Source organism: Cupressus sempervirens, chromosome 3 (assembly GCF_028749045.1).
Source record: "Cupressus sempervirens isolate cs-2001-9-10 chromosome 3, ASM2874904v1, whole genome shotgun sequence".
NCBI classification, from domain to species: Eukaryota; Viridiplantae; Streptophyta; class Pinopsida; order Cupressales; family Cupressaceae; genus Cupressus; species Cupressus sempervirens.
Genome location: NC_143120.1, coordinates 1,007,351,223 through 1,007,373,446, shown reverse-complemented (window position 1 = coordinate 1,007,373,446; position 22,224 = coordinate 1,007,351,223).

Below are 22,224 nucleotides of genomic sequence, written 5' to 3'. Positions count from 1 at the left end.
AAAGAAAGATTATCTGATTCAGGTTTTAACCGCTTTGAGGTGCTGGATAGTATGGTTCTAGAGGAGGGTATTCCTCCTCCTATCTCTTCTGATCCAGTTTTCCCAAATGAGAGATCTGTTCCTAATGATGCTTGTGGGGCATCTCAAGTTGTAGTATATCAGAACTGTGAGGTTCCTGTAGCTCCTGTGACAGCGGCTCTGGTGACTCCTGTAGTGTTGGAAGATGATGATGTTGTTTTGGCTGACTTGGATAAGGATGTGCTACCATCAGGTAAGGGCAAGGGATCTCCTCTCCCCTTGGGGTTGCTGCCTCAACCCTTTAAGTGGGCTTCTTCTACTCCTCCTATAAGGAGTGGGCGCAAAACAGACCAAGAGAAAATTAAACTCACAGGAGATATATTGATTGAGTCTGGTTCAGTGAAACCTTTGGATTCTCATTTTCCCAATTCTACCCAATGATGATTATTCTCTCATGGAATGTAAGGGGGTTGAATAGCATCCCTAGACAAAAGGCTATTCATAAATTGGTGGTTGATCATAGTCCTGATGTTTTTTGTATCCAAGAGACTAAGCTCTCTGTGGAGTCTATGGTCCAACATGCCTCTAGTATTTGGTCTCGTGGCCAATGCCAGTGTGTTGGGGCAACATGCAGTGCTAGTGGTTTAGCTATATTTTGGGATCCTCAAAAAATTTCTCCTCTTGGCTGGATGTCTTCTCGCTCAGCTCTCTCTATGGTAGCTTCTGCTCTAGACTCAGGCGAGGTAATCATGGTTACTAATGTGTATGCACCTGTTGATCTTGTGGGAAAGGAGGAACTTTGGGAACATATTCAATATGTTAGAAATTGTCATCCTTATCATCCTTGGGTGTTAGCAGGGGACTTCAATTCAGTTTTAAGTCTGGAAGAGAAGCATGGTGGTTTGGCTAGATTGGGGCCTTCTTCTGCTCTTCTTCGGCAACACATATCTCTTTTGCATCTCTCTGATGTTAAGCCTTCTAATGGCCTCTATACCTAGAATAATCGCAGGACTGGTGTTGCTACTATCTCAGAACGCCTGGATAGATTTCTTGTTTCTTGCTTCTGGCTTAGTGGCACCCTTACTATCTCTTTAGAAATCCTTGATTGGAGGGGTTCAGATCATTGGCCAATCAAATTTTTCGCTATAGGGGCTTATGTTCCGAAGCATCCTCCTTTTAAGTTCTAGTTGATGTGGCTTCGTGACTCCTCTCTTCATGATTTTGTTTTTTGTTGGTGGAAAGATGGTGCTCTTGCATATGGTACTGCAATGTTCTCATTTTCTAAAAGGCTTCAATATGTTAAAAGGCGGCTCAAGATATGGAATAGGGAATGCTTTGGGAATCTTCACTTTATGAAGAGGCTTGCTCAAGAAAATCTTGATGTCATCACAAGGGAGATTAGAGATCAAGGTTTCTCAGAGGATCTTGGCCAGGCTGAATCCCTTGCTTCTAGAGCTCTAGAAGAATGGGAACTTCGAGAGGAAATTTTTTGGAAGCAAAAGGCTCGAGTTGATTGGCTCCAAGAAGGTGATCGAAACACTGCCTTTTTCCATAAAACAGTGCAATCTCGCCGGAATTAGAGCACTATCTCTTCTTTGGTTAATTCTCAAGGTATCCAACTGAATTCCTTGCCAGCTTTGTTCCAGGAGGCTATTTCGTACTTCTCTACCCTCTTCTCTGAGGACTCTTCTCCTGCTGATAATGAAGAAAATATTATTTTGTCCTGTATTCCTTCCCTTATCACTCAGGAAATGAATGATTATCTCATGCATCCTATCTTTTTGGAAGAGCTAGAGGAGGTGGTCTTTGGCATGCCTAAGGGGAAGGCTCCTGGTCCTGATGGCTTTCCAGTTGAATTCTTTCAGGAATTTTGGGACATCATTAATCATAATTTGTTGGAGGTGGTTAAAGAATCCTATGCTAGCAAGCAGATGCTTCGAGCTTTGAACTCTACATTCTTGACTCTTATTCCTAAGAGAGAGGGTGCTAATCAATTGGAGTTTTTTAGACCAATTGCCTTATGTAATGTGGTTTACAAAGTTATTACTAAGTTGATTGCTGAGAGACTGAAAAGGTGGCTTCCCATTATTATCTCAGAAGAACAAGGTGGTTTTGTTGCTGGCAAACAAATTTTGGATGGGGTGGTTATTGCTACTGAGGCTATTCACTCTATGGCTACTTCAAGGGAGAGAGCCATGTTTGTTAAGCTAGATATGGCTAAGGCCTACGATAGAGTTAAATGGAGCTTCCTAAGGAGTATTCTTCTTTCTTTTGGATTTAGCTTTGACTAGGTGAGTTGGATTATGAGTTGTGTTACTTCTGCCTCTTTTTCTGTTCTTATTAATGGTCAACCTTCACAACTATTTGGTGCTTCTAGAGGCCTCCGCCAAGGTGACCCTCTCTCCCCATATCTATTCATCATCATGGCCGAAGGGTTGGGTAGATTCATTAAGCATTAGGTGTCCCAGAATTCTATTCAAGGTTGGTGGTGGGGTAATGGCTTACCTTCTCTTTCCCATCTTCAATTTGTTGATGATTCTGCTCTTGCTGGTCTTGCTAGGATCAAGGAAGCTGAAGCCTTTCGACATGCTTTGGACGTTTATTTGGAAGCTTCAGGCCAGAAAGTTAATGAGCACAAATCTTTCATTTACTTTTTTAACACTCCTGATTCTATTCAGCACAGGATTGTTGGTATCCTACGGTTTCAGATAGGTTCACTTCCTTTGACTTATCTTGGCATTCCTATTTCTGTTTCTAGGCAGCCACGTCTCTTCTGGCAAAATTTGATTACCAAGCTTCAGGATAAGGTAAATCGTTGGACTCATAGATGGCTTTCTACTGCTGCCCGGGTTACTCTTCTTCAAGCTGTTATCCAAGCTCTTCCTACTTATAGAAGCATGGTTCATGCTGCACCTATTTACTTTCTCAAGGAGTTTGATGCTCTTTCTCGACAATTCCTTTGGAGTGGTAATTTGCATAGTACTAAATGGAGCTTGGTTAATTGGACAACTGTTTGTAGGCCTAAAAAAGAGGGTGGTCTTGGTCTTCGATCTACTCTATTGAGTAGTCAAGCTTTGGCTGCTAAACTTTATTGGCGATGGTGCTCTGGACAACATCAACTTTGGGCTCGTATTATCACTCATAAATATTTTCATGGTGTTGATCCTTTCTCTGTTTTTGCACTTTCTCTTGAAGGTCGTGGCTCAATGGTTTGGCATACTTTGAAGACAGGTGCGCTGTTGGTGAAGAGGGGTCTATTCTGGATATGTAAAGGAGGTTCTCAGGCTTTGTTTTGGTCTGATGCTTGGGATGGATTCCCTTCCATTTTATCCATATACCCTCATCTTCAGCCTCTTTGTGACTCTTTTCTTGCCGCTGGATGGGATAAAGTGGCTCATTACAAGACTCCTTATCAATTGGGACCTGTTGTTGGTTACAGATGGAAGCATTCCTCTGATTGGCCTCCTGGAGGTACATACATGGATCGTCAGGAGCTTTCTCAAATTCTGGCCTCTAGAGAGTGTTCTTCTTTGCTTGGTCCAGATGTTTTGGCTTGGGGCGGTACCTTGTCTGGTAAATATCATGTCTCTGCTGGGTATCAGGAGATAACCAGAAAATTATTTGGGGATGCTGAGGTCCCTTGGTGGAAGCAAGTTTGGAATAAAGTTTCTTGGTCCAAGTGCAATTTTTTCATGTGGCTAGTGGCTCACAACCGTTGTCTTACCTGGGATAATCTTTGTAAACGTGGATTTTAGGGCCCCTCTTATTGTATTTTGTGTGGTAATGGAGAGGAGTCTATCTCCCATCTATTCTTCCATTGCTCCTATTCTACTCAGATATGGCACCTTTGGTGGAGCGCTTGGGGTTGCTCTTGTCAACATGCTTCCTCTTTGCCTGAGTTCTAGGCCCGCTTGGGTAGTGCTCCCTCCAAGTCTTCTTCTCTCCATGCTGCTTGGATTGCTGGCCCATCTTTCATGCTTTGGCATATCTGGTTGGAGAGGAATCGTCGCATATTCTAAGATGTTCGGCTTGGTGTTTTGCATCTTTGGTGGAAAATATCACATTCTCTTCAGGAAACTATTCTTGTGAAGTGTGAGCTTGATGGGGGTATGGATCCGGTTGATCTTGCTATCTGTAATCGCCTCAATTTTCATTTGCAGGATGGGGTTGCAGCTCATAGGTTTCCTTCTATGTCCAAGCAGCTTCACCATCAGAGGAAGGGTCGGGTTAACCGAGATGGACACTGGACTCCTCCTCCCTGTGGAGTTCTGAAAATTAACACTGATGGTTCTTCCCGTGGGAATCCTGGTTTGGCTAGTATTGGCGGAGTGGCCCGTTGTAGTTCTGGGGATGTTAAATTTTTCTTCTCAGTTCATAAGGGTGATTATACTAACAATCTCATGGAAGCTCAGGCTATTTTATATGCTATGGAACAGTGTTGCTTGCAGGGATGGAGTAAGATTATTTGTGAGTCTGATTCCCAGGTGGTAGTGAACGTGCTTTCTTCGCAAGAGCTTGAGGATGTTAGTTGGCAGCTGGCCACTATTGTTAAGCAGATTCTTTTCTTCTCTTCCTCTTTTTAGTTCATTAGGTTCATGTATATTCCTCGTGAATGGAATAGAACTACTGATTGTTTAGTCAAATGGGCTTCTAGTCATGATCCGTGTTGGAATATTAGGGATAGGGGGCAACTGTCCTTTGAGATGGTGCAAGAATTTGATGATCTTGTTGCTCAGGATTGAGCTCCTTGAGCTCTCCTTGTTGTATTCCTTTCTGTCTTAATAAATTTTTACCCCTCTTTTTGTAACTGTAGGAAAAGAATAAAGTATCATGGTAGAAATGACAACTCAGAGGTGAGATGACATTTTAAAAAAATTTGTTTATCCAATTGATCACGAAAACTATGACATTTCTAAGTATGTTTAAAATATTTATTGAAAACTATGGAAAGCAAATTTAATAGTGTATGCTTTAAGATCCAAGTCAATATTGTGAAAAAAAATATTGTAAGAAAATTAGAGTCTTATCAATCTTTTTTTTAAATTGAAATAATGTAAAAAATATATAAATAAAGCGGTAGTAAAAAGCTGTCGCAATATAACACAAGTTAATCAACAATTTTTAAAGTCGCAGCATAAATAGCTTTACTATAACTTACAAAATACATAAGAACTATAAGTCTTTATATGAGCTCAAAAAATAGCAACACATGTAGAGTTATAAAAAAGACAATCTATGTTTCGATAAATTTGCATCTCAAGAAGCCATTTAACTCAACCCCGTCAATGTTGGAAGAAAGGCTTTAATCCTTGTGTCATGACCACTTTTGTCTTATTGGTTCAAATCAACATAGGTGATGCATATTTCACAATCTCACAACCAAATCAAGAAATTACATTAACTACTTTCCCCTTCAAGGAAAGACTTCAAATAAACATAGAGTCTTGTTAGATTAAAGGTCTCGATCAACTCTCGACCAGTACCCTTCATATACTCCAACTTGTCCCAAGTATATCAATGCTCTTATGAGGCTACAAGACCACAATGATGATTTATGATTTCAAAGCGCTCACACAACCATTGAGACACTTTAGACTAGGTATAAACAACACTTTCAAGTCAATAATGACCCACAAGAACTCTGAATCTCACAAATCCTTTGGCACACCCATGACTAGGCTTATTTACTAATTCCCCTCACAAATGAAAACTCCTAACATAACTAATGAAGTGTGCTCCCATTAAAACCATAAACTCATAACAAAAACAAACAAACATCAAATGTGAGAATAAAATATGCACTTCTTATTTGTACTGCAAATGCAGAATTACAAAATTCACAAGTACAAAATGCTAACCCACATGGGCGCCTTCATTTACAGTAATCTGCAAGACTAAGCTATGAACTACCACCCATAGTTGTTCTAGACAATGTTTGACCATTTCTTAAATTGGCAATTTTATGCTGCCCGAGAAGATTCTAAACATTGAAACTTAATACCTAGGGCCGATGGACCCTAACATTACATATAGTGTTAGCCAAATACATCTTTGACAATTATTTTAGATATTTCAGATAGCCCAATTTTAAAAGGCCATAACTTAGGAACCATTGCTCTAATTGGCTACTATAACCACTTTCTGAAAATGCTAGCTCTTGATCTACAGACATGGAACTGCGCAAGTGCCCTTTTGTCAAGTTTTCGAACCTCATCTAGGCACTCTAAGGACTCCAACAATGAGCTTGAAGATTTTTCGGCAAATATTTCCACCGAAAAGCCACAATAACTTCTTCAATACTTAAGCTGGAGCAATGCTATTTTTATGGTAGGCTTATAATTCTAAAATGAACCTTCCTATAGAAAATCAGAACATTCCAAGCTCATATGAAAAACTTACTAAAAATAGCAAGTTCCCATAAATAGTAATCACCCTATCTACTAATCCTTATTAAAATAAAAAAGACTGAAAATAAAATATTTTTGGGTGATGCAAGATTGCTCTTACACCCAGGATGCTCCTACATCAGACACTCGGGGTAATTTGAGAAGTGACTCTATCACATCTCAAGTGTTCAGAGGAAAACCAAGATGGTGAACCTCCTCCCTTGCTAGCCATGATGAATCCTCTACTAGCTTCCCTTTCCATTTGACCAGGTATTCCTCATAAATTATGTTCCTTGTACTTTTGCCAATACGACTGTCCAGTACCTCCTCAATCTCCTTGTAGCCGAACTAGCTACTAGAATACTCCATTGTGCTTCTACAACTTCATCTCCATCACCTCTTTCATAATACTTTATCAAATCTTTAATATTAAATAATGTTGAAATATTCAATTCATCAGGCAACTCCACTTCATAAGCATTTCAAGAATCATACCTTTTCACTTTCTTGTACGATCCAAACTTCTTCATCTTCAACTTATTATATGTACCCACTAGAAAATGCTCCTTTCTCAAATGAACCATGACTTCATCTCCAATCTAAAATTCCTTATACCTTCTTTTCACATAGGCCTTAGCCTTGTACTCTGTATTCATCTTTATAATGTGCTTCCACACCTCCTCATGGATATTCTTCAAATGTTCAGCAAATTATTATGCTTTAGCACTACTTATCTCTCCTTTATCCAACTACCTCAATTCAGAAGTATTTCTAGGACTACTCCCATATACAATCTGGAATGGTAATTTACTAGTACTCCTATTGAAAGAATTATTATATACAAATTCAGCCAATGGTAAAATCATATCCCATCCTTTTGGCTTGTCTCCAAACAAACATCTCAGCAAGTTTTCGAAACTATGACTCACAACTTATGTTTATCCATCAGTTTGTGGATGATGTGATGAATTGAAATTCAAATTTGTCTTCAACTTCTTCCACAATGTATGCTAGAAATGCCCAACAAATTTGGTATCTTGATATGAAACTATACTCTTTAGTAGACCATGTAGTCTCACCACTTCTTTGAAAAATAACTCTGCTACATGAACAACATCACTAGTCTTCTTGCAAGGAATAAAATGTGCCATCTTTGAAAACCTATCAACCACCACAAAAATAGAATCATGCCCACGTCATGTCCTCGGTAATCCAAGAACAAAATCCATGATGTCATCCTCCCATGGCTTCTCTAGTATAGGTAATGGCTAATATAACCTTGTATTCTACTTCACTCCTTTCATCATTTGACCTACTCTGCAACTTTGTACAAACTTCTTCACATCTTGCTGTAACTATTGCCAATAATAATTCTCAGCAACCAAAGCAATGGTATTATCTTTGCTAAAATGTCCAACCAATCCTCCACTATGTTTCTCATTGGTGAGATTCTTTCTCATTGAGCTTCTAGGAATGCATAAATGGCTTCCTTTGAACAACATAGTATCTTGGATCATGAAATCCAACCACAATGTCCTATCAAGTGTAACAGGTTCTGTACAAGCCTTCCATGCTTCACCAAAATTAGGATCATCTAGATACAAAGTACTAAGTTCCTTGAACCCAACCACTTCTATCTACATTTTTGTTAGCAAAAGTTGTATTCTACTAAGATCATCTGCAACTCTGTTAGAATTCTCACTCCTCTATTTCAAAACAAATGTATAACTCTCTTTTGCACTCTTTGGAGTAGGCCATTCAAGGATAGCCTTCACTTTCTCTGGGTCCATTTTTAGACCTTCTACTGAGACTAAAAATCCCAGGTACACCAACTCCTTCTTTACAGAACTGCACTTCTTTAGGTTTATCAAAAACTTTTCTTTCTTCGACTTATCAAATGCCTTGTGAATATGGATCAAATGCTCCTCCAATGTCTTACTAAAGATCAAAATATTATCTAGGTAAACAATAATGAACTTACCCATAAACTCCTTAAGTACCTCATTCATGAGTCGCATGAAAGTTCATAGTGCATTGGTTAGCCCAAAATGTATGACTAACCATTCGTACAGTCCTTGTTTTGTCTTAAAAGCAGTCTTCCACTCATCACCTTCTCTGATGCGAATCTGATGGTATCCACTCTTCAGATCTATCTTTGTAAAATACTCAGCTCCACTCAAATAGTCCATAATATCATCCATCCATGGCAATGGAAATCTATACTTGATTGTGATCTTGTTGATATCTCAAGAATTTGTACACATCATCTATTCACCATTCTTCTTTGGTGCTAGTACAACTGGTACAACACATCCACTCAGACTCTCTCAAATCAACCCCTTCTGCAAAAATTCATGAACTTGTCTATTCAACTCTTCACTTTTTGTTGGTGTCATTTTGTGCACTGCCTTGTTTGGTAAACTAGATCCTGGAATCAAATCCATACGGTGACTGATCTTCCTCACTGGGGGCAATCCATCAAGTACATTATCTGATACAATATCAAAAAACTCTCCCAACATATCTGCAACTTCTACAGTTACCTCCTTTATTTCTTCTTTATCATCTTTTGGAATTATAGCAAAACACACATGCTCATGCTTCATACCTATGAGAAACTCTTTTCCATCAACAAAACATATTATGGTAGCACTACATACCTTTTATTCTTTATCCTTCAACAATTTCATCTTATGTTTCACTCCATACTTGGTCAGAGTGTAGGTATTTTCTCTCCTATTGTGTACAACATGCCTATCAAACTATCACAGCCTACCTAGCATCATATGACATATGTCCATAGGTATGATATCACATAGTACCTCATCCTAGTAGCTTCCAATCTTGAACTTCACTGAGCACTACTCATTGATCATGACCTTGTGGTTATCTTGCACCCAACCAATATAGTATGGATGCAGGTATGTTTGTCTCTTTAGCTTCAACTTGGTGACCATCATTTTTGACAAAAGATTGTTATTACTTCTACCATCAATGATCATATCACAACACTTATTTTCACATATGCACCTTGTGCGAAACAAACTCCTTCTTTGATCAAGTTCATTCTCATTACTTAGCAGGACTCTTCTATTAACTATAAACTCACGAAATATTAACTATTCTCATCAAGTGGTTTCATTGATGGACCCTAACATTACATATAGAGTTAGCCAAATACATCTTTGACAATTATTTTAGATATTTCAGGTAGCCAAATTTTGAAAGGCCATAACTCATGAACCGTTGCTTTGATTGGCTACTATAACCACTTTTCGGAAATGCCAACTCCTGATCTACAAGCTTGAAATTGTGTAAGAGCCTTTCTGTCGAGTTTTCAAACCTCATCTGGGCAATCTAAGGCCTCCAATGATGAGCCTGAAAATTTTTCTACAAATATTGCCACTAAAAATCCACAATAACTTCTCTGATACTTAAGCTAGAGTAATGAGATTTTTATGGCAGACTTATAACTATAAAAAAACCTTCCTATAGAAAATGAGAACATTTTGAACTCATATAAAAAACTTACTAAAAATAGCAAGTTCTCATAAATAGTAACCACACTATCTACTAATCCTTATTAAAATAGAAAAGACTGAAAATAAAACATTTTTGGGTGATGCAAGATTGCTCTTACACCTAGGATGCTCCTGCATCAAACACTTGGGGTAATTTGACAAGTGACTCTATCACATCTCAAGTGTTCAGAGGAAAACCAAGATGGTGAACCTCCTCCCTTGCTATCCATGATGAATCCTCTACTAGCCTCTCTTTCCATTTGACTAGGTACTCCTCATAAGTTTTGTTCCTTGTACTTTTGCCAACATGACTATCTAGTATCTCCTCAATCTCCTTGTAGTCAAACTAGCTGTTGGAATACTCCACTATGTTTCTACAAATTTATCACCATCACCTCCTTCATAATACTCTGTCAAATATAAAATATTAAATATTGCTGAAATATCTAATTTAGTAGGCAACTCCACTTCATAAGCATTTTCCAGAATCATGCCCTTTCACTATCTTGCATGGTCCAAACTTCTTCATCTTCAGCTTATTATATGTACTCACTAGAAAACACTCCTTTTCTCAAATGAGCCATAACTTCATCTCCAATCTGAAATTCATTATACCTCCTTTTCACATTGGTCTTAGCCTTGTACAGTGTATTCATCTTTATAATGTACTTTCGCACCTCCTCATGGATATTATTCAAATGTTCAGCAAATTATTTTTCTTTAGCACTACTTATCTCTCCTTTATCCAACTGCCTCAATTTAGAAGCATTTCTAGGACTACTCCCATATACAATCTAGAATGGTAATTTACCAGTACTCCTATTGAAAGAATTATTATATGCAAATTCTACCAGTGGTAAAATCATATCCCATCCTTTTGGCTTATCTCCAACCAAACATCTCAACAAGTTTCCCAAACTGTGATTCACTACTTTTGTTTATCCATCAATTTGTGGTTGATGTAATGAACTAAACTTCAAATCTATCTTCAATTTCTTCCATAATGTATGTCACAAATAAATAACAAATTTGGTATCTCAATATGAAACTATACTCTTTGGTAGATTATGTAGTCTCACCACTTCTCTAAAAAATAACACTGCTACATGAACAACATCACTAGTCTTCTTGCAAGGAATAAAATGTGTCATCTTTGAAAACTTGTCAACCACGAGAAAAATAGAATTATGCCCATGTTGTGTCCTCGGTAATCCAAGAAAAAAATTCATACTGACATCCTCCTATGGCTTCTCTGGTATAGGTAATGGTTGATACAACCCTGCATTCTACATCACTTATTTTTCCATTTGACATACTCTACAACTTTTTATAAACTTCACATCTTGCTATAGTTGTGGCTAGTAATAATTCTCAGTAACCAAAGAAATGCTCTTATCTCTAGTAAAATGTTTGGCCAACCCTCCACTATGTTTCTCCTTGATGATATTCTCTCACATTGAACTTCTGGGAATGCACAAATGACTTCCTCTGAACAACATATTATCTTGGCTCATGAAATCTAACCACTTTGTCCTATCAAGTGTAATAGGTTATGTACAAGCCTTCCATGCTTAACCAAAATCAGGATCATCTAGATACAAAGTACTAAGTTCCTTGAACCCAACCACCTCTATCTACATTTCTATCATAAAAAATTATCTCCTACTAAGAGCATCTGCAACTCTGTTAGAATTCTCACTCCTATATTTCAAAAAAAATGTATAACTCTATATCACACTCTTTGGAGTAGGCCATTCAAGGATAGCTTTCACTTGCTCTGGGTCTATTTTCAGACCTTCTACTAAGACTACAAATTCCAGGTACACCAACTCCTGTACAAAACTACACTTCTTCAAGTTTATCAACAATTTTTCCTCCCTCAACTTATCAAACACCTTGCGAATATGGATCAAATACTCCTCCAATGTGTTACTAAAGATCAAAATATCATCTAGGTAATCAACAAAAAACTTACCTAGAAACTCCTTCAGTACCTCATTCATGAGTCGCATGAAAATTCTCAATGCATTGGTTAGCCCAAAAGGTATGACTAACCATTCATACAGTCCTTCTTTTGACTTGAAAGTAGTCTTCCACTCATCACTTTGTCTTTTGTGAATTTGACAATATCCACTCTTCAGATCTATCTTTGTGAAATACTCAGCTCCACTCAAACAATCTATAATATCATCCATCCTTGGAAATGGAAATCTATACTTGATTGTGATCTTGTTGATAGCTCGAGAATCTATACACATCCTCCATTCACCATTCTTCTTTGGTGCTAATATGACTAGTACAACACATGGACTTAGACTCTCTCAAATCAACCCCTTCTGCAACAATTCATGAACTTATCTATTCAACTCTTCACTTTCTACTGGTGTCATTTTGTGCACTACCTTGTTTAGAAAACTGGCTCCTAGAACCAAATCCATCTAGTGATTGATCTTCCTCATTGGGGGCTATCCATCAGGTACATTATCTAATAGAACATCAAAAAACTCTCCCAACATATCTGTAACTTCTATAGGTACCTCCTCTATTGCTTCTTTACCATCTTTTCGAATTATAACAAAACACACATGCTCATGCTTCATACCTTTGAGAAACTCTTTTCCATCAAAAAAACATATTCTGACAGTACTACATACCTTTCTTCTTTATCCTTCAATGGTTTCAATTTCTGTTTCACTCCATCCTTGGTTAGAGTGTAGGTATTTTCTCTCCTATCATGTACAAAATGCCTATCAAAATGCCATAGCCTACCCAATAATATATGACATATGTCCATAGTTATGATATCACATAGTACCTCATTCTAGTAGCTTCCAATCTTGAACTTCACTAAGCACTGCTCATTGATTATGACCCTGTGTTCATCTTGCACCCAACCAATATAATATGGATGCGGGTGTTTCTGTCTCTTTAGCTTCAACTTGGTGACTATCATTTCTAACACCAGATTGTGAGTAATTCCACTATCAATTATCACATCACAACACTTATCTTCACATATGCACCTTATACAAAAGAAACTCCTTTGATTAGGTTCATTCTCACCACTTAGCAAGACTCTCTCTCTCTCTCTCTCTCTCTCTCTCTCTATGTGAAAAAATCTATCTCTCCCTACCCCACTTTCTTTCATCCCTCACTCCCTCCCTTCCATCCCCTACTCTCTCTCTCTCTCTCTCTCTCTCCCCCCCCCTACTATGTAAAAAATCCATCTCTCCCTATCCCACCCTCTCACATCCCTTACTCTCTCTATCTCTTTGTTATCCTACCCTCTCCCATTGCCTACTCTCTCTCTCTCTCTCTCTCTCTCTCTCTCTCTCTTTCGATACTCTCTCTCTCCCCTACTATGTGAAAAATCTCTCCTATCCCACCCTCTCCCATCCCTTACTCTCTCCCACCCTCTCCCATTCCCTACTCTCTCTCTCTCACTCATCCACTACTCTCCCCTACTACATGAACCCTCTCCCATCCCCTACTCTCTCTCTCTCTCTCTCTCTCCCTTGTCCTACCCTCTCCAATATGCTAGTCTCTCTCTCTCTCGCTCACCCTCTCGCATCTTTCTTTCTCTATCCCATCCTCTCTCTCTCGCCCTATCCCACCCTTTCTCATCCCTCTCTCTCTCCCTCCCTCCCTCCCTCCCTCTATAAACCCCTTCTCTCTCTCTCTCTCTCTCTCCCTCCCCTACAATGTGAAAAATCAATCCATCCCTATCCCACCCTTTCGCATCCCCTAATCTCTCTGTCTCTCCCCTATCCTTCCCCCCCTTCTCTCTCTCTACTTTCTCTCTCTCCCCTACTATGTGAAAAATATATCTCTCCCTATCCCACCCTCTCCCATCCCCTACTCTCCCCTACCCTCTCCCATTTCCTACTCTCTCTCTCTCACTCATCCCCTACTCTCTCTATCCCCTACTATGTGAAATATCTATCTCTCCCTACCCCACCCTTTTCCATCCCCTACTCTCGCTCTCCCCTATACTACCCTCTCTAATAAACTACTCTCTCTCTCTATCTATCTCTCTCTCTCTCTCTCCATTTCTTTGACCCTCTCTCGCTATCCCACCTTCTACCATCCCTTACTCTCTCTCCCTCTCCCACCCTCTCTCTCTCTCTCTCTCTCTCTCTCTCTCTCTCTCTCTATCCCACCCTCTCCCATATCCTACTCTCTCCCCTTCCTCTACTCTCTCTCATTATCTACACCTGTCTTTGCTTCCCTCTATCCTTCCCTCTCTATTTAAATTCAGGCTTACAAAGTGCATGTGCACCATAGCATGTGTGTGCTATGCAAGCCTGAATTTAGAAATGCTTTATATAGCATGTGCATGACATGGCACACACACACTATTTAAAGCTTTGGATTCTACCAAGCCTTAGGCTTGGTTTTGCCTTGCAGATCCAACCCAAGGGTTTGGAGTCTCTAAACTAGTATGAGACGTGTTTTTCATCAAATATATAAAAAATGATTGATTTTTCTTGTGTGCTCTCCTTCAAGTTTCCTCATGGTTGAACATCGATAAAATTAGGTTACATGACATTGTAGATCTCTGTATTAGCTATATAACCATATAATTTATTTAAAATTTGAACTATTTCAAGCCTTTCAACTATAATTTCTTTTGAATGTATGTCCATTTTCTATCAAAAACCTATGTGTGCTAATTAGGGTGTAGATTTTAGCTCGTTCATTGAATTTCACAACTTAGTTTTTTCAGAAACTAGACTCCATTCTACACATTTAAAAAAAAGAAGAAGTTCAATTTATATTAGTTTTCAATCATTTCTAGGGGGGGCACATAGATATTTCACATTTTTGGGATGTGTCAAATTAAAAAAATTCATAAAAAAAATACACATTATAAAATTACCCAAAAAAATCTAGGATAAACTACACGGTGTTAGGTAACTTTTGACCAGAGAGATTAAAGAATTTTTAAAAAAAATAAAATTCTAGCAGGGCCACACTTTGCACTATGTTACATTATTTTGAAAAAAATAGTACCACTTTCTATGGTTGCCTTTTTTGATGACCTAAAACTAAACCATTTTGAAAAAAAATAGTAGTTTAGAAATTAGATTCAAAGGACTACTACTTTTGTTTTTGTCATATGTTAAAATTTTGAACATAACTATCTTCAAATTCTTGTTGAAGTTCAAAAATTGTTGATTTCAAAAAAAGTGTGGCTACTTATACACCCTTTTTGGTACCACAACTTGGTGCACCTAACCTATAGATGTAGGTGTTGTGGTTTCAAAATAGAGTGTAAAAAGAAATATGCACTAGAGCCTGACTTGGATCTCTTGTGCTAGTAGGAGATACAACTAGTGATATAGTAGTGTATGAGGTACAACTTGTATGGTAATCAATAAAATGTTATCATTGTAGAGTAGCTATTGGGGATTTCTAATAGAGTAAAAAGAAATGTACTATACCCTAAGCTAGATCTCCCATGCTAGTAGGAGGCACAATCACTAATGAATCAATGCTAGTATGAGGCACAACCTACATGGTAAGTGATAAAAATGTGACCATTTTAGACATAGGTGTAAGAGATTTCTATCATACACACAAGCAATCCAAATAAGATCGCAAGAGGGCTTCAACTAAGAATGTACATGCATGCCTTTGCCTTTGTCATGTTTGACCCCATATAATTTGAATCTAGTGTTGATCGTGTCACTTAGTGCAAACCAAGTTGTGCAATTCTTACCGAGCTCATAGTTATAGCAATGTGAATCCAATGTTGACTGATTCACTCAGCGTTAACCAAGTGACTCAATTTATACCAATCTCTTAGTGATAGCATTTACTGAGATATGTAGTCAGAATCAAGTGACTCAATTTATATATCGAGTTTCATAATATTCACTGAGTCACCAATGTAGATCGAGTTCAAGACTACTTGGAAGTGATTAGTATGGACCGAGCTTCTATGTCTATGTGGATGTCGAGTATCAGAACCTCACCGAGCTAGTCTTCAGAACATGAGTTCCTATAGTTGTGCTAACTTTGTATATTTTGTGTAAACTTGTATTGTAGCTGACTTTATTGATTTGTAAATTAGATTGGTATATATGTAATGTATTGTATCACATCTAATGAGATAGTATGAAGTAATGTAACAAGCAGAGAAAAAAAAGAGAGAAAAATACAAGTTTATAGCAGTATAAGGAGCAACAAAGATTTATCTATCATAGCAAGGTGATAATTATACTCAAGAAATCTCGTTCAGAAAACCAAGTTGTAGATTAGAGATCAGCTACTATTTCATCCTAATAGGTGGATCAGTTAAATCCTTTCAAAAGGTAGACCCAACAGTCTTTTGAAAATCTCTTTACCGAGTGCATACTTCATTGTATGTTTGTAAATCTCTTTACTGAGTGCATACTTCATTGTATGTTTGTAAATCCTTTTGCAAGGTGGACCTAATAGTCTTTATTGCTCCTAATAGGGCAGATCATTAGAAATGATCATTGTAAGCCTTAATAGGCCAACTTTGTACTGCAGTACTAAAGCTTGTGGGTATCAACCCCACCCTAGTTTTACTTTCTATTTGGAAGGTTTCTAGGTCACCAAATTGTGTGTCAAAAGTGTTATGAATTCTTTTATGTTTTTAGTTTCTCATACATGTAATTAGATCAGAATACTCACGAAGGATTAATTTCTAATTAAGGATTAAGTTTTATTGGTTACTAATTCACCCCTCCCTTCTCAATAACTTATCCTATCACATATATTTCCAACAATTGGTATCAGAGCTTTGTTGTTCTAAAAAAAAAAGTTTAATAGATTCAGAAAAGATCAAAGGCTATGGAGGTATTCAAACTTGACAAGGCTATTGAAAATGAGAAGCTAGATTTGGAATTGGCTATTGGAGAACTCAAGAAGCAATGGAACAACTCTCTCAATCTTTGAAAACAAGAAAAGATCTTGTAATCTAGATGAATGGCCAACTCTACATGGGAGAAAGAATTGAAGATATCCATTCAAGCAATTTAGATGAAGCTAATTAAGCAATCAAAGAACTATTGGAAAATAATGGTATTCTTCAAGAAGAAGTAAGAAAATTGAGAAGAGAGCAAGAAATTCACTTAGTTAGATTATGTGAAGTCATGGAAGAGAAAAATAAGATAAAATAAGAGATATAAGGAAAGAACAATAAAATTTAGCACCTATTCTGTCAACAAGAAAACTTCATTAATCAGCTCACCAATACAAATGAAAAAATCATGAATCTAAGATTAGATAATGAAAGATTGTAGAATGATCTAAGCACTGAAAAGAAAACCAATGAAAGGATGATGAAATCTCAAGAAAAAATGAATCAATTGAATGATCAAAGTCATTAGAGACAAAAAGGTAAATTAGGAATTGGATATACAGAAGAAGGTGAATCATCCAAGCAAAGAGTTCAAAAGAATCAAAGACCTACTTGCAGTCACTGTGGTAACATAGGTCATACATCAAACAAATGTTGGAGAAATGGAAAACCTAAATTCAATATAAAATGCTACAATTGCAATCAATGTAGTCATAGGGCTAATGGATGCAAAGAGAAAATTAAATTTGAAGGTAAATGTCACAAATGCAAGATGTATGGGCACAAATCCTCAGAATGAAAAACTAAGATATTGATCCTAGTAGAAAATATTGTAGAAGCTATATTTGGTTGGGACTATAACACTTGGTGCAGACATCATTATTGTGGAGAATTTGGACACATTGGAATGAATTATGTAAAACATCACATGAGGATAAGAGACACTACTAGAAGATGTTTTATTTGTAGAGAACTTGGTCATCTTGCCAAGAACTGTATGAATACTGGAATAATTGAAGATGAAAAGAAGGAAAAATTTCATAACACTAGAAAAAAGATGAGACAACAATGTATTTCAAAATCTATTGAGAATGCAAGTCAAAGTACTAATGAAAATGTCACTCAAGATTTGGGTGACTCTAGCATTTCCATTTGATCTCTCAAAGGAGAACTAGAACTTGGATTCTGAAAAAGATATCTCACATCAGTTCTAGTCAGCAGAACGAAAGATCCATATCATCATACAAGATGCAAAGGGATCATCGAGTATTGAAATGATGCCAGTCAATGCGGAGTGAAGTCAGGTTATAGACCTTACCAAGTGAGGTTGGGTTATAAGACCCTATCGAGCAAGGTCGGGAGCTATTATATCTGTTGTGTGGTTTTCAAGTCATGGATGACTCTGCTGAGTATTCAATGCAAGCAAAGTGGATGACAGTTTGTCATTTGAGCGAACAATTGAACCTGAAATATATGGCAATCAAAAGGAGAAAATTGATAAAAGGATAGAATCAAATTCAATTCTTATCTTGAATCTTTGAGAGCTATCTATGCAAAGAGAATATTAGAGCATTCAAGAAATTCAAGGTTGTTATTGAAGATTTTCGTGTTCTCTCAAACCCTACCGAGAAAAGATGGTATCCACTAGAAGTAAATCCAAGAAAGGCTCAAATATTTAGTTCAATGCATGGAATGGAAGGCGTTAGACTTTAAGCTGAGTCCTGTCATCACAAAAACCCTAGATCCGAGTGAAGCTTAATTGTAAGTTCCACCAAGGGTACTGTTGATCAATGATATTCATTCACATTTTAAGTGTGCTATTCAAGATATTGGAACTTTGGAAATAGATGAACCGTTGAGATAATTATGTGTGAATGGTGTGTTGAAACCAAAACATCAACATCTTGAAGTGAAGGGTTTGTCTCACATTTCGCATGTTGGTCTGATTTTTCACAGTAATGAGAAAATTTTGAAAAAATCAGTTAAAAAGTCATTTGTGGGCATTATATTGTGCAATTTAGGGTTTTCTCGTTGTATTTCTCTAAATTCTTAGATTGCCCTAGTTCATGTCCTAATCTTTGTGTTGTTAGAATTTTATCAGATTCTCAAGGTTTGTCATCAGAGCAATCAGTTGAAAAACCATAAATGTGAAATCCCTAATGCCTTATTACATTTTACCTTAGTCTTGGAAACCCTCGAAAGTAATATTTCAAAAAATGCTCTTAAGGCATATTACTTTTTCCCAAGGAAGGGCTTGTGTAAGCATAACTTCATTAAAATCTTGTTTAAACCTTAGGTGGTCGTGCTTTGCCTACAAATTGCTAGATCATTTTATTAAGAAATGCTCCTTATGATAAATTTTTAATATGATCGTTGATCTTGTTCAGATCAACGGGTATCACATTCCCACAATTTTGAGATGCAAGGTTTTTAAATAATGTGGGCATGCGCTTTGGTGACATGTAGCCCTTGCCCTTTTTAAGTTTCAGTGAGCCATAAAGTTTGTGATGAGTCATAAGTTGTCAGAACCTTTTGCAGATTTGTTAGTACTTTTTGTGCACATTCTAGAATTCCTACATTGTCATTGGATGAGTTACTAATAGAGGTATGCCTTTCTAACCAAGATTCGTCAACCATTGATTTTATTTAAATCAAGGGCTAGCGCTTTCCCACAATTTGAAGATGCTTTTAAATTAAATAATGCGTGGAAGCGTCAATATGACAAGTGGCACAGTCTGACAACATGGGCCTGCCATTCCCAAGGGTGATGTAGAGATGTCCTCCCTGGCAAGTGTCAGATGAGTTGGGATGGATGGAAGTATTTTATTCATCACTTCAGCCGACATGGTATTTAAGACACCTAATTCTATTACTATTGATCTATCAAAGATCTAAGGCTGGTGCATGCCTGCATTTTCAAGCTACACGAGAGATAAGTAATGCAGGCAAGCAATTTTTTGACACGTAGCAAGGTGGGGTCAAAAATCTTTAGTGTAGTGGTGCGCCACGCTATAAAATGATCACTGATATGTACTACCAGATGTACCACTGAAGAAGTTTGTTCTCCAGATGGGAGCAAAACTTTATCAACCATAGATCTTTTAAAGATCGAGGGTTAGCGCAAGCCTGCATTTTGAAGATGCTCATTCAATAAGGAAAGAAGGAATGCACTTTTGCACTATGTGTCATAGTGGGGCCAAATTATGGAAGAATGATGAGTCATGCGATGTGGTCCATCACTTGTGCTTAGCTGGAAGTACTTATGCTATGGGCATGGAAACCTTAGAAATTAATGTAGTAGTCAGATGGGGCAAAGCATGAGGGTTGAGAAGAGTCATTCCATTGGCCCACGTGGATGCTTTGATCACAAAGTGCAGAGTTTTTCACACCATAGATCTTGTCTTGATCAACAATGAGTGCAAGCTTGCATTTTGAACATGAAAGAAATTTAAGGAATGTAGGTATGCGCCATATGGGCACGTGTCCATGATGATGTCACTATCCCTATCTCAGAGGGCTTATAGGATCCGAATAGTGTCACTGTTGATCTTTACAAAATTGATGATTGGTGCAAGCCCACAATTTGAAGATGTTCATTCAATAATCAAAGCGAGAATGCACAAGCTTGACACATGGAAAGAATGATGTCAAGCACCTGCTTGCTAAGAAGAAGATATGGGACCCGCTGGCGTGGAAGTTGTTAGGAGGCAAAAACTCATATAAAGGCTTCTTATTGGTCAATGTAGCTGACTAGACTTTATTCAATTATGGATTTGTCAGACTGTTGATCTTATCTTGATTAATGAATGGTGCTTCCCTGCAATTCTAAGCTGCAAGAAATTTAAGGAATGTGGGTAAGCAGTATTGTGACACGTGGCCTTATTTTTAAAGCCATAAAGCTCATTATTTTTAAATCAAAGCCATCCGATCTGGTGAAAATCTATAGATAGGATTCAAATCTAGTTGCAATTTGGAGGTAACAGTTACTGAAAGTAAATATGGTTCAGAGTTCATTCATGTGATCTCAATGCATGAAAAGAACTCATGATTTCACCATTAATGAATGACCAAAGCGTAGAAAGATTATCAGAACATACAAAAATTTTAGAGCCAGGGCACAAAAACTTTATCTAGTGATCTAGTAAGTTGTTTAAGAAATCACACAGTGTAGAAGTGCAAATTTAGCAGGTAAGTACTCTGTGTTTCTTTGAAAATCAAGTATCTATTGTTATAAATTTTTTAGGGTTTATTCAAAATACCTCCCCAAAAAGAGTTCACTGGACAAATGGATTATTTGAAACGTTCTATGCACGATGATTTTCTTGAACAATTCCCTTTATCAATACATGAAATAACTAAGCGGAGGGAACTCATTCCAAAACACCCTAGGGTAGCTGTAGGAGAAGGTTTTTATGATAAAGCAAATTGGGTAAGAGATGCCCAGGTTTCTATGGTGGGTTTGGATTTGTTCAAGAAATGGTTTTCAGAGTGCAAACCAGATACCCCTACGAGCAATGTCTTGGAGTTTGATATTGGGAAATTAATAGTCTCCATAGTTTTCTTTGATAGTGATTTATTGATGGATTTAGCCAAAAAGTATGATCCAATTACAGGGTGGGTAAAGAATCATGCTAGAGTAAATATTTTTAGGGTTTTGCTTGAATTAATTAGTGAAGTTTTCAATCTCAACCCTAACCATGATGTGCATGAAACTATTGATATGGATGACCTTTAAGCAAGGTATGATGCATAAATGATTTACTTAAGGATAGGGCCATTGTAAGAATATGCTGCTAAAATTGGTACTTTTTTTGTGATTACTGCTAGCACCCTAGAGCCATTACTCAGAAGACATTTTAACATTAGGGCTCAGGCATTATATTTTTCTCTTTGCAAAATTTTTGGGATAGATGAAGCTGATCAAATCCTAGGATCAATTGTCCTTGTCATGGCTCAAACTCTTCAATTCAAGATGAACACCATTCTAGATTTTGCTACTTTTCTTGCAAAGGAAATTCACAATGGTTTGGTGGGGATAACACGAGGAAAAGTGGAAAAATCACTATGTTGGTATTCATTACTTATGTATATATGCTTATATAAGGGATTTACCTTTTTCTCCAAGGGTATGGAGCTAGAAACAACCATGGATGGAGAGAGAAATTCTATGCAATTATGGAGCGTGGATATTACCTCAGAAGCTACAGATGCTAGTTATGTGAGGTTTGATAGATACTTTGCATCAAAGCTTAGATTACTTTTGAAAGGGGACAGCCCCAAAATTCCACAAGAATTATTAGAATTGGTCAGACCTAAGGACTGTTAGATTGTGGTGACTGATCAGGAAAGTACTGTACATACTTCATAATTAGTGGGGTTCGGGGCATCACCCTGAATTTTTTTTTTTGGGTACTATTCGCCAATCATTTTGGTACTATTCACCACTCGTAGATTTGCCACTAAATAA